Source organism: Thamnophis sirtalis, unplaced genomic scaffold, assembly GCF_051295495.1.
Source record: "Thamnophis sirtalis isolate CommonGarterSnake01/CBP01778 unplaced genomic scaffold, rThaSir2_p1.2 scaffold_6, whole genome shotgun sequence".
In the NCBI taxonomy this organism is placed as follows: Eukaryota; Metazoa; Chordata; class Lepidosauria; order Squamata; family Natricidae; genus Thamnophis; species Thamnophis sirtalis.
In genome coordinates, this window is record NW_028261386.1 from 62295103 (window position 1) to 62308144 (window position 13042).

The window sequence follows — 13042 nt, forward strand, 5'->3', positions numbered from 1 at the left end:
CTTAACTATAGTTATTATATAGGTCCATTAAATTGAGCTTTTGCTTCAATATCTTTGATTTCAAATATGCATCATAATAAATTGATCTATAAGGTAAAGGTAAAGGTTCCCCTCGCACATATATGCTAGGCGTTTCCGACTCTAGGGGGCGGTGCTCATGTCCGTTTCAAAGCGAAAGAGCCAGCACTGTCTGAAGACATCTCTGTGGTCATGTTGCTGGTATGACTAAATGCCAAAGGTGCACGAAATGCTGTTACCTTCCTACCAAGGGGGGGGGGGGGTGTCCCTATTTTTCTGCTTGCATTTTTGATGTGCTTTCGAACTGCTAGGTTGGCAGACCCTGGGGCAAGTCACAGGGGCTCACTCCGTTATGCAGCGCTAGGGATTCGAACCACCAAACTGCCAATCTTTCTGATCGACAAGCCACTGAGCCATCATGGTCCCTAAATTGATCTATATAAACCTGTTATTTACATAAATAGACTATGGCAATTTCCTGGAGCTTCGTGATGTTTATGTCTTCTTCTAAAGAAAAGTAGACACTTCACATAAAGCCGTTACTTAAGAATGCTTGAAAATTTTAAGTGACCTACAAAATTTCAACCAAACTTACTTGATTTTGATTAATGGATTACTATTTTGATCAAAATACAATTATTCACATTTTTCTGATTCATGCAATATGGTTTTAAACTGAAAACAACAATAAAAAGGTGTATTTTAAAAGAAATGGTATACTCTATATATAGAGAGACAGAATTTTGTGCTAAGTCTTAGATTAAAATGTGATCTCTTTTCCATCCCTTCCAACCCTGTCTCTCTTCTCAATGTCCTCAAATATCTTGGATGTCAGTTTCTGCAAATGTTCTGCAAATCTGTGAAGGCTGATTCAACACAAATAAATCATAGAAAATTGGGCAAGGCAGAAGTAACTAATTACATGTGAACAATCATATTCCTTTGGAAAGAAATCACAAACTGGAAAATAGGATGGAACTAACTTACACATGAATCAATAAGAAATTTTAAGGTTACAGTTGGATACTTGCCTGGGCTTGGTGAAACTCAGCAGAGGTTTCACTAGTATATCTTTGAAAACTCAGTTGGAAAAAAATAAAAAGAAGGCTAAATAATCTCTCATTTTAATTACCTTAGATGAAATGGTACATATATGAAATATAAATGAAACACTGCACTTGACTCTGTCATTTGGAAGCCAATTCATGGTTTTCCAGTTGAGAGGGTGAAATATGTAATATTAAACTGAGAAAGTATTATTTTCCCGAGAGTCTCCAGTTTATTGGCATTCAGTCTATTACTATGATCACTAAACATGACTTAGGATGGACTTATTGAACACTTCTTGAATTCCTTAATCATCATTCTCTGACAACTTTGGAGAAAACCAGCTAGCTTGTTGGTTGATCATTTATTTAACTCCACTATTCAGCTACACTGCAATACCACACTATGCAGGTTAAAGCAGAGGTGGGTTGCTCCTGTTTCAGCCTGGTTTGGCAGAACCAGTAGTGGCAGCGGCGGGAGGCTCTGCCCACCCACCCGGAAGCTTCTGTGCATGTGCATAAGCATTGCACGAGTGCAAGTGCACTCACGAGCATGAGCAAACCAGTAGTAAACCGGCTAGCAACCCACCACTGGGTTAAAGGTGCCCATTTTGGAGATCTAAAAGAACTTATTCATTCTCAGAGGGGTTAATCAAGGATGTACATTATCCCTGTGGGGAGCATCTCCCATTGTTTAACCTTTACAATAATGATTTAGTAATAGATTTTGCAATTTAAACCCCCATCCTCCATACCTCTCTCATTGTCCAATTCCAAATTATTCAGTATCCAGATGCTGCTGCTATTCTTTTAGTTCCAGGAATTGGGTTATGTAGAAGTCTTAAGGAGCTTTCAAAGTAATGTGTATCCAAAAGATACTCTGATAATCCATCAAGCTGAACAGTTAATAGCAGATCTATAGAGCAGGTAAAATAGTTTACATACCTAGGTATTTAATTTCAATTTTCCACATTCTGGGGTCATTAATAAGAAGAGCCTTATCTACAAAAGCTCAAAAAGTATTTCTAGAGCTCAACAAATTAGTCAAAATAAAATTCTGAAAATCAATAATGCATATTGCTTACTCAATTTCTAATGCCATCAGCAGATTACAGTTAGGCTGCATCTCATTTGAGGTCCAGGGAATATTTTGTCAGCTAAGATTCTGGGCAAAACAAATAATTTGGTACAACTCATTCAATATTAGAAAAAAGACTAGTGGTGAGACAACAGCTGTGTTCGAATATTTGAGGGGCTGTCACAAAGAGGAGATCAATCTATTTTCCAAAGCACCAGAAGGCAAGACAAAAAAACAACGGAGAGACTAATCAAGGAAAGAAGCAACTTAGAACTAAGGAGAAATTTCCTAACAGTGAGAACAATTAACCAATGAATGGTTTGCCTTCAGAAGTTGTGGTTGCTCCATCACTGGAGGCTTTTAAGAAGAGGCTGGATAGCCACTTATCTGGAATGGTATAGAGTCTCCTGCTTGAGCAGGGGGTTGGACTAGAAGAACTCCAAAGTCCCTTCCAATTCTGTTATTCTGTTAATATGATAAACATTGAGCTATTCTGAACAAACAAATGGACAAAGATATGAGACAGTATGTATTGTCAATTCCAGCTCTACTGCTTGAGATCTAGAAAAAAACATAGTAGAAGTTAATAAGAAGATATGGGACTTAGACATTCAGGCAATCAAAGCCAAATTCTACCATCTCCCTTTAACGGTGAATAGCGCTCTCTCCCTTTGGTCTCTCCCCAATTACTTCTATAAAATTCTATATGGCTCATATAGAAAGATCTTCTCCCTAGCTCTTATAAACGCTCTTTCTACTAAAGCAGCAGCTGGTTAATATGATAAGCATGTGTTTGCTCAAATACAGAGGTTCAGTCTATTTCACATCTTTTTAAAGTGCCCACTCTACTCTCATTGGTGATCAGCATTAATCCCCTCTTGAGCCAGGTAGATTCCTTTCAAGGAGAGGAGAGATTGAGTTCTTCTTATTAAGTGACCAATACCTGGGTATTTTGAAGGCAGTGGGAACATTTTATTTATAGCCTTAGCTCATATAATCCATTTATTATTTCAAATGAATTGCTAATTTTATAGAAATTCTTATTATTATTTATGAATATATTATCCACATGCAAATATTAACAGTGTATAATAAGTATTAATTTTAAATGTTGCGACTTGGTCTTGGTCTACAAATAAATAAAAAGAAGCAGACTGATGTAGCTGAAAAATAGATGGATCCATCTACTGTTAGTTCACATCTAGATAATAATGGATATATTAATGAAATGAATTATTATCAGCTTCAGTTCTCCATTAATATAAACAAGAAAAACCTTCAAATATAAATGGGATTAGATATTTCCCATGAGTTAAAGTTGACTATAATGAAAAAAAAAGAATAAATATAGATTTTCATGGAACAAACACATCAAAATCTGAGATTTTTTTATCAAAGGTGATTGATTAAATAAAAATTTCCAACCAACATTTTCTTCTCCAGGACACATAAACCTAAAAGAAACTTCATTGGGTATGACTTCAAAGCATGAATCTATTTTTTTTAAATGAAGGAGATATCTTCCCTCACAGGAGTCTTACCAGCTTCTTTAATTTCCTGTGGAGGATTGGGGTTAAGAAATATTTTCAATAATTCATTTTCAGTAGTTGTTGAAATGCTTGCTTCCTATAAAACATTTTTATAGCAAAAGTGGGCGGTAATCTAACATTGGGGAGCACGGGAATAATAAATTACCAAAATGAAACCTTGCAATTAACCCATACTTGTTTTAAGATTAGTATCATAAAATGTAACTTCTCAGACACTCAGCGGAAATCAGTCTTTTGGTTTGGGAATAAAATTAGACCTTTTTTTAAAACCCCTATTAGAAACTAGTCAAAAGAAATTATGCAGCAATAGAACAAATTGTTTATATGCAGGAGTTTGGGGACTTAATCACTGGCCTCTTTACTTAAAAGGGTTGAATAAATATGATTTTAAAATGCTTCTGCATAAAACCCAAGAGAGCTGTAACCCATCAGAAAGACAGTCTGACCTGGAACAACAAAGCTTCCTCTTTTAACTTCATGGCATCCCTGTCACCAGCCCAGAGAAAATGCTAAAAAAGAAAATGTTGCTTTTATTGGAAGAACACGTATAATATGTATGATGCAAATTAAGTTCCATGCACTTTATTCTATAAGAATAACTACCCGGTTTCCACCATTTTAGTGGATTGATTAATAACTGAGAGGGAAAAAAATTAGACCTACTTGCAATATTTCCAAAGAAATGAGCTTCAATCTGCAGCAATTGTTGCATTTTGGATTGTTTGATGGCTTGATTTTTCATAATTTTTCTGCATAAAGAAATGCAGAAAAGATTGCAGGAATTCTGGCATCTGGCCACATAGCCATTGCAACTATTTTTTGCAACTATCCCCAGCGGAGAGCCATTTGAACCTGCATTATGGTTCTATTCTTTCAGGAAACCAATTCAGCTTCAAAAAAAGGGATTGAGGCAAGCAGCTAGTGACTGTTTCTTTACAATGCACAAGTCCATGACACAAAAAAGAACTTCATCCTTTTCGAAATTTGAATTTAGTAGACACCCACGTCAGGAAATGTGAAGTTAAATGCTAAAAGAATTCTAGATAATTAAATAGATCTTACGAGCAAAAAACAAAATTAAGCTCATAACATAATTGTCTTAGATATAGAGTTTAGCCCTCATTAAGGAATCAATGAATGCTAATAAATACATTGGCTAGAAAAGCTTCAGTTTCAACTTATATCTTGAGTAGAGATAAGAACCTGAATATGCCTCTTAAATGTGGAGACTAATTTAACTAACAATAATAACAGGTAAACAAACAATAAGCCGTAAAAGACTGGCATGAGTAAAGTATATTTTCTCCATGAATGTGATAATACTGTGATTTAGCTGACAAGAGGCACTCTAGAAATCTTCCAAGAACTTGTTCTTTATTGTGAATTTCACAATTAAGGTAGAAAAAAAGTCAATACTGCAGTGTGAAATTGTGATCAAAGTGATGTCTGGTGTGTGTGTGTGTGTGTGTATCACAATGCATGTAAAAACAGAAGACTTCAGAGGCCATCATGGCTGCCATTTTGACTTTTTCTTCTAAACCATGTGGATATCCCTTGTCTTCTGAAATACACGTATAAAACCATGCTCCGTCCATTGTACCCATCAATTCAAATTTTCTGATAAAAGACTCATGGCATTCTTGTGGCATTCTTGCCAGGATGTTTTTTATGATTCTCAGATTTCTTTCAAATGACAGATAAGCAATATTTGAAACCACTTTTTTCACACAGAGAGAGCAGAGGTGTGAATGAAATGACAGAAACTTTTCACGTAGAATTAGATTCTAATGGTTAGATTTTATTGCTCCCAGGAAATTCTCTGATTGACTTTCTTAGGTGTTGCATAAGGTTAAGTTTTTCACTTAGTAGGAGAAAAATATCCCCTTTGGAGTTCTTTCAGTGACAAATTGGAAGCTCGTCATTTAAAAATAGGTGTGTTGGTAATAAAATAGCCTTTTTCCAATGAAGAAAACAGAAGCAATTTCCATTATCAAGGCCGTAACTGCTACATTCCAATTTCTAACAGACAAATCTCTTGATTGGACCATGGAAGAAAATGGATTTAAAAGCAATATAATGGGGGTTGGGGGGTTGGGGAGAATAAATCTGCTAAATTCCATGGTTTGGAATGTGTTTCTTAACACATATAATTGTATATCAAACATTCCTAACTAATTTCATAACCAAAGTAGTGAATAACCAAAACTTTAATCTGGATTTTCCCCCCCTATAAGTTTCATAGTACTCAGCGGCTGTCTTTGCATATTAGGAAATTGAGAGAATTAAGATGCAGATAATAGCAATGTTGTTAGCAAGCAAAAAAAAAAAAAAGCTTTGAAGCTAGCTATTGATGCTAGCTGTCTTTCTCTCCAATGTGACGACAGAAAGTAACAAGCCATTGAGTTAGGCCTTTACTGTCTACTAACCAACAATGCCTTTCCAAGATCTCAATTTCCTAAGCCCTTGTCAGTGAATAAAAAGGGAGTAGGAAGCAGGAAAAAAGTGTGAAGTGTTAGAGATGACCTAGAAGGAGAGAATAAGGGATGGGGTTGGGGATGAAAGGTTGGGGGATGGCAAGAATAGCAAATGCTCAGGTATGAGTTATAAGAAAATGTTTCCAAGATCATTAACAGGCTAAGAGAGGGATCAACATCACTGAAAATAGTTGTAATTGAGATGTGCAAGGAACAGATTCCTTGCTGGACAGATTGGATTTCAGAAATTGTCAAACAACCAAACATACCTTGGACCAATTTATATTTATTTTCTTATATATCTTCCTGGGAAGAAGCTATGAAAGGATACCTTGAACGTTCCTATGAAGGGAAAGTGTATAGCATTATTCATAGCTGCACAAATGATTGACTTCTGGCAATAAAACTAATAGCTGGCATTCTGAGACATCCCAGAAAATAAGCCTAAATTAGAAGTTGTCCTTTTATTAAAAAAAAAAAAGTTTTATTACAGAAAAAACACAAAAAGAAAAGAATCATCTTTCATTACATCCATTGGTCACAAGTACATTTTGTGCGTTCCTTCCACAGTCACATATATTCCATTCAGTTTAAATTATATATGTTAAAAGTTTATATATTTTACTGTCACCATACCACCATTTTCATTTAATTAAGATTTCAAAAACACAACCACCTGCTGGCAATTTTCCCCTTCCCCCAGTCTCAATCAATCTGCCATATCTTTATATCTTTATAACATATTCTTAAAAAAGAAAAAAAGTCAATTAATAGGACATCTAACATTCCCTCTCTCTAACATATCTTTATTATTATTGTAGTTAACTAGAGGTTATTTAGTATTTTTCTCTCCTCTTCTCTCCACAGGCACAAAAAAGCAACAATCTCTAAACAACAATCTATTAATATGTGTTAACAAAATGACCATTTAAAATCTAAAACAATCTAAATAAGTTGATAATCACCAAAGTATACATTAACATTCTCTTTTGTTTTTGTAGTTAGAAAACAGGAAAAAAAAAATGTTTGCCATTTCTAATCCAAATTAGAATTTCTAGTTGATAATCACCAAAGTATGCATTAACGTTCCCTTTTATTATTGTAGTTAGAAAAAGACAGGAAAAAAAAGAAAAACAATTGTTTGCTATTTATGTCACATCACCTCTCATTCTAATCCAAATTATTTATAGCTTCATCACAGGATCTAAACACAAATTTATAAGATTCATTTCACCAAATCTCAGTTACAATTTGCGGCCTGGTTGTTTATCCTAATTAAGGTTATCATTTCATTGTTAATATCATGATAAATTATATGTTAACAAATAAACATTCAGTGATAATCTATAAGAGTCTACAAAGTACTAAAATCCCTACTTATTAATCATCAAAAATTAGCTAATTTTTGTCATCAATTGGCATTATCAACCAGTGTCTTTCCAGTAGCAAAATAGTCCTTCCTCTCTCGCCAGCAGTTGTGTCATTTCTCTTATGGGCATCTTTTCAGAGTTTAAAACTTCTCTCTGCACCCTGTAGCTTAAAGGATCTCTCATGTAATTTCGTTGCTCTTTAGTTGTTGTTAACGTAGGCTTAGCTTTGGTTATCAAACTTGTTTCTGGGTATATTTGTCTTCTTAGTTCCATCCTTTTCACTTCTTTTTCCCTCCTGCATCTTGAAGTTGAAAGAAAGGCTCCAAGTTGTCAAAAACATTTTTCCAGCTTCCCTTCTTTTCGCTTTCACTCGTATTTAGTCCATTAATGGATTCATCTGACATCTTATCTTTATTTTCTATGTTTCCATTCTCTTCTTTGATCTCTGGGGCTCCAACCCCCTCCTCTTTAACTGCAGCACCCCATAAACTGTCCCATTTCATACTAGAATTCAAGTCCTTGACTTACGATGACAACTGAGTCTGAAGTTTCTGTTGTTAAGTGAGACATTTGTTAAATGAGTTTTGCCCCATTTTATAATCTTTCTTGCCACAATTGTTAAGTGAATCACTGCAGTTGATCAGTTAGCAACATGGTTGTTAAGTGAATTAGGCTTCCCCATGGATTTTGCTTTGTCAAAAGGTTGCAAAAGGGGATCAGATGACCTTGGGATATAGCAAGGATCATAATTATGAACCAGTGACCAGACATCTGAATTTTGGTCACATGATCATTGGGATGCTACACAGGTTGTAAGTGTGAAAAATGCTCATAAGTAACTTTTTCCAGTGCCCTTGTAACGCTCACAAATGAACTGTTGTAAGTTGCGGACTACCTGTTCTGAAGATGTAGGATTTAAGATACTATGTTGTTGTTGTTGTTGTTGTTGTTGTTGTTGTTGTTGTTTATTAGTTTTGTATGCCGCCCACTCCCAAAGGACTCCAAGCGGCTCACAATAAACAGGGAAAGGGAAATAAATAAGACAATACAAAGAATTAAAAAATGCACAACATTCACAATTGAGGCGGGGCTGGATATTTCAACAGCCCCCAGCCTGTCGGAACAGCCAGGACTTGGTAGCTTTACAGAAAGCCGGGAGGGTAGTAAGGGTCTGGATCTCCACGCGGAGCTCATTCCAGAGGGCCGGCACAGCAACAGAGGAGGCTCTCCCCCGGGGGGTTGCCAGCCAACATTGGCTGGGCAATGGAACCCAGAGAAGGCCAAGCCTGTGAGATCGAATCAGTCTTTGGGAGGTAATTGGCAGGAGGCGGTCTCTCAGGTACCCAGGTCCGATGCCATGCAGGGCTTTATAAGTAACAACGTTGAGATGTTCTTCACTGAGGCTACACATTAAAACTCTAGATTGGTCATCTAGTTAGCAGATTATTAGTTCAAGAAATTTGTCTACCATTACTAATGAACGTCAGTGATCTACTCCCAAATTTCCTGAGACCACAATGCTACTGATCTAAAACAAGTAGTTGGCCATATATTCCACTGGAAGTACTAAATGAAAAAAGGTCAGTTTATCAGCCACTATATGCTTGTATACAATCTTTGTAATCTTCAATCTTCAATCCACCATTAACCTCAAATTATGCATGTTATATGGACTTCAGAAAACTCGCTCATAAGCATTCAGTGCTTTAATGTTAATTTAGGTTTTGTTTCTTGTAGAGTGTCATATATTTTCCTTAAAAGGGAAATCATACAGAATATTACTCACACAACAGCTTTTAATTATTCTACCCATACATGCAGTTAACAGTTTGCCCCAGCTCTTGAGCATGAGGGGATGACTGATGGATTATATTAACAGTAAAAATCAGATGAAGCACTGCTGCAGCCTGAGATTTATTTCAAGGAAAGGAAAACTCCTTTGTTGGTTGACACATAGGAACATTAAAAGGAGCACTCCTTACAAAACATGTTTCTCAAATTTGAGGAAAGGTGGTATTTTTCAACACTGGAAAACGTTAGTGAATCAATCAAGATCAGCCAAAGGGAAACTTCAGAATTTTTTTTGTGAGGGAGGGAGGAACAGTCAACTAGACAAAAGTAATCAAGGGGATGTTTGAACAAAGTAAAGCTTTGTCCCAGGAAATTACTAGAGGCTGAAAACAAAAGGATAAAGTTCAAAGGAAACATGCTGAATAATACAATAAAATGCCAACTGGAATTTACTTTTTTGTGTAATACATTATTATTAATAGGTACATAATAAATATTTCATCCTATATTTCTTCTAAGAACTGCACCATACAAGGTGCTCTACCCACCTGCCATTTTTTTTGTACACAGTCTCAAGAGTTTTATTAGATGCAGAAAGAGTGCAGAGGGCTATCTAATGTGGTTCATGATCTAGATAATTCTTCTGGATCATTTTGATGAAGTAAGGATGACGGTGGAGATTGGGGCTACCTATCTTACTGCAAAGCAGAAAATGTATCATTTTTTGTTCATAAGTCCAGAGACTCAGGATCTATCACTGAGGATTAAATGTGCAAATACTAGAGAAAGCATACTAAGAAAGTTAGAAGTTGAGAAAAAGCTGAGATAAGTCAAGAATCTTACCCAGTTTCAGGAAAAGGTCTGAAAGAGACAAACATACAGAATGAAATGATGATCTTTCTATAGACAGTATTGCAACCCCTGTTGGAAACAAAGATTTTTAGAGGTGACTGTACTTGTTATCCTCTCAAGAAATCAACATGGCTGTCAGAATTGTCTCATACTTTTCTTTTCTACTTGAAGGTAAAAATGGCAGCTTGTTCCTTACCGCAACATAGGTTTTTCCCATTCAGTAAGGAACCTGATGGCAAGGTTTCAACCAATGCCCTAATAAAATTAAGAGGCATTTAGCAAGAAAAATCCAGTCACTTATTAGGAGTGCCATGTCAGCACTACCTAGGTGAAGCCAGCTCTGGCTTGGCCCAATTCGTGCACTGCCTCTGACCCTGTTTTTCCCTTCCCCCCAGAGTGTATCACCAGCCACATTCCCCAACGAAGCAATTTCACAGGTCATAGAAGTCACTCCTTCCAGCTGATGTGGTTCTCTGTAGAGATGGCTTTGACTTTGGCTGGCTAGGCTGTGTGTTGGGAGTTTTATTTGTTTTTTTAAAATTCATTTTTATTCAGCATTTTTAAGCATTAAAATCACAATTATACTTTTACAGCTTTCCGCTATCGGTATTCTTTTTTCTAATTTCTAATTTTCCATTCTACAGCCTATTGTTTCATACATATACCGCTTTGTTTCATGATTATGATTTTTAGAATATATACAACATTTACATCTCTATTGATTTTTGAAAATATACCATCTCCTTTTGTTGTATTTTCTATACAATCATTATGCATTAATTTTACATCTCTTTTGAGTCAATTATACTATTATTCCATATACTAACTGTTCCATATCTTATAATACTCTGTTTCCCCTCTATCCCTTAGTTCCATTGCCAATCTATCCATTTCTGCACATTCTAGCACCCTTTTTATGAGCTCTGCATTTGAGAGGATGGTTTTTTGTTTCCAGTTTTGGGTGAATAAGATTCTGCCTGCGGTAGGCAGTGTCATGTTTTGACTGAGGTGTGAATTCCTTGGTGCAACTGCAAGACATGATTCTCATCCCCTGGCCTATGGCTTCATGAGATGACACATATTTCTTTTCTTATCTGTCTCTTCAATGTTCCCTTCAATATTTCCTCTCTAGACAGGTTCACTTCCTTAAAAATGCCACATCTCTTATTGGCTGACACCCATTTTCACTCTTCATTTTATGTGACCCAAGACTGATGTGAATTGTAATTCAGCCAAAGACCCAGAGGTAAGTCTGGGATAGGAATAAATCATGTACATATGTATAGCTACATCATGACTAAAGTTTTATTTATTTGTAAATAATTTTTATTGAAGATATTAGAATAAACTAAACCCAGGAAGAAAGAAAAAGAAAAGGTGTACAAAAAGAAAAAAAAGATAGCCAAAGAAAATAAGAGAAAGGAAAAAAGTAATATTTAAAGAAGCAACTTCCAAACTCCCAGCACCCAAACCCACAGAAAACCATTATCCGGTGAGACTGTATCCTCACACTCTCAGACCTGCTCTCTTGTGATAATATGATTGTAACAGTAATGTTTCTACCCACATTTAACAGGAAAAGACTATTGTTAGTGGACTAATACATTTTTGAAGTAGCTCTATCACATCCTAATCCCTGTTTCCGACAAGCACATTTCAGAAGCTGTTGGGTTCTATCAGCATATATCGATTTTCATTACTCAAAATAATAAATCACCAGGCAGCAGCTCTCCTCATATGAAGGGCACCTCACATTCCTTCTGCCCTTCAGGATTTCACTGTTCTGACTCCTGTTTTACATTACCTCTTTTTCTTTCCACAAAGGCTTAGCCTCTCTTTCTTCTAAAACGTTTCTGAGATCTACTGATGCAGAATAACTCCCATTTCTCTTGATTTGGAGTATCATTGTGGTCCACTGGTAGCAACTTCATTCTTTGACTTGATAAAATGTCATCCTTTCTCCTCAGCTAAGGAGTAATTCTGTTCACCTGTGCTTTGGTCTCTAAGTGTTTAGGTGTTAACTACAACCTTATACTTGTGGCAACATATGGCAAGTTGTTTCAGAGAGACAAAAACTCTACAGTACAAGTCAGGGGTGGGTTTCAACCGGTTTGCGGCGGTCCCCGCGAACCGGTTGGTCGGCGAACCTGGAAGTAAGTAACTTCTGGGAACGGCGAAGGGCCCACCCGCCCGCCCGTGCTCCTTACCGGTCTTTGAAGGCTTCTGCACTTCCACGCAGGCGCATGGCACATACAGCGCCTGTGCTATTCTCCGCGAGCAGCTGGATGGCACATACAGCGCCTGCGCGAGTCTCCGTGAGCAGCTGGAGCATCGCGCAGGCACTAAGACGCCTGCGTGAACTGCGCACGTGCATGAGGACGCCGCCAGCCCCGTTCCAACCGAACCAGTTGGAATGTGATTAGCAACCCACCACTGGTACAAGTACTACACACAAAAATTGTGACCTATACCTTGAATTCCAATTTACTGTGAAATTATGTTTCAATCTGAAATAAAGACTGTTGCAATGTGAATATATCTTAGGTCATTCTTTGCTAGATACTTTTTCTTGAATTCCAATTAAAATCCTCATCTCCTTATTTGATTTCCTTCCTCCTTTGTTTACCTGCCTCATTTTTAATATAACTCCTTTCCTTGCAAAATATCTTAATATATATGCTTATTTGCCATTTCAAATTATGCTAAGTAGCAGGATCAAGGTGTTGTTTCTGGCCTGCCAGTTTAACTTGCTATGATTTACTTAACCAGAGTCAGATCCGGTGGCTTGGGAATTAGAATAGATGGGCAGATATGAACATTTTGGATTTAATTTGGGAGGTTCTGAGGAAGCTGTAAGTAGATG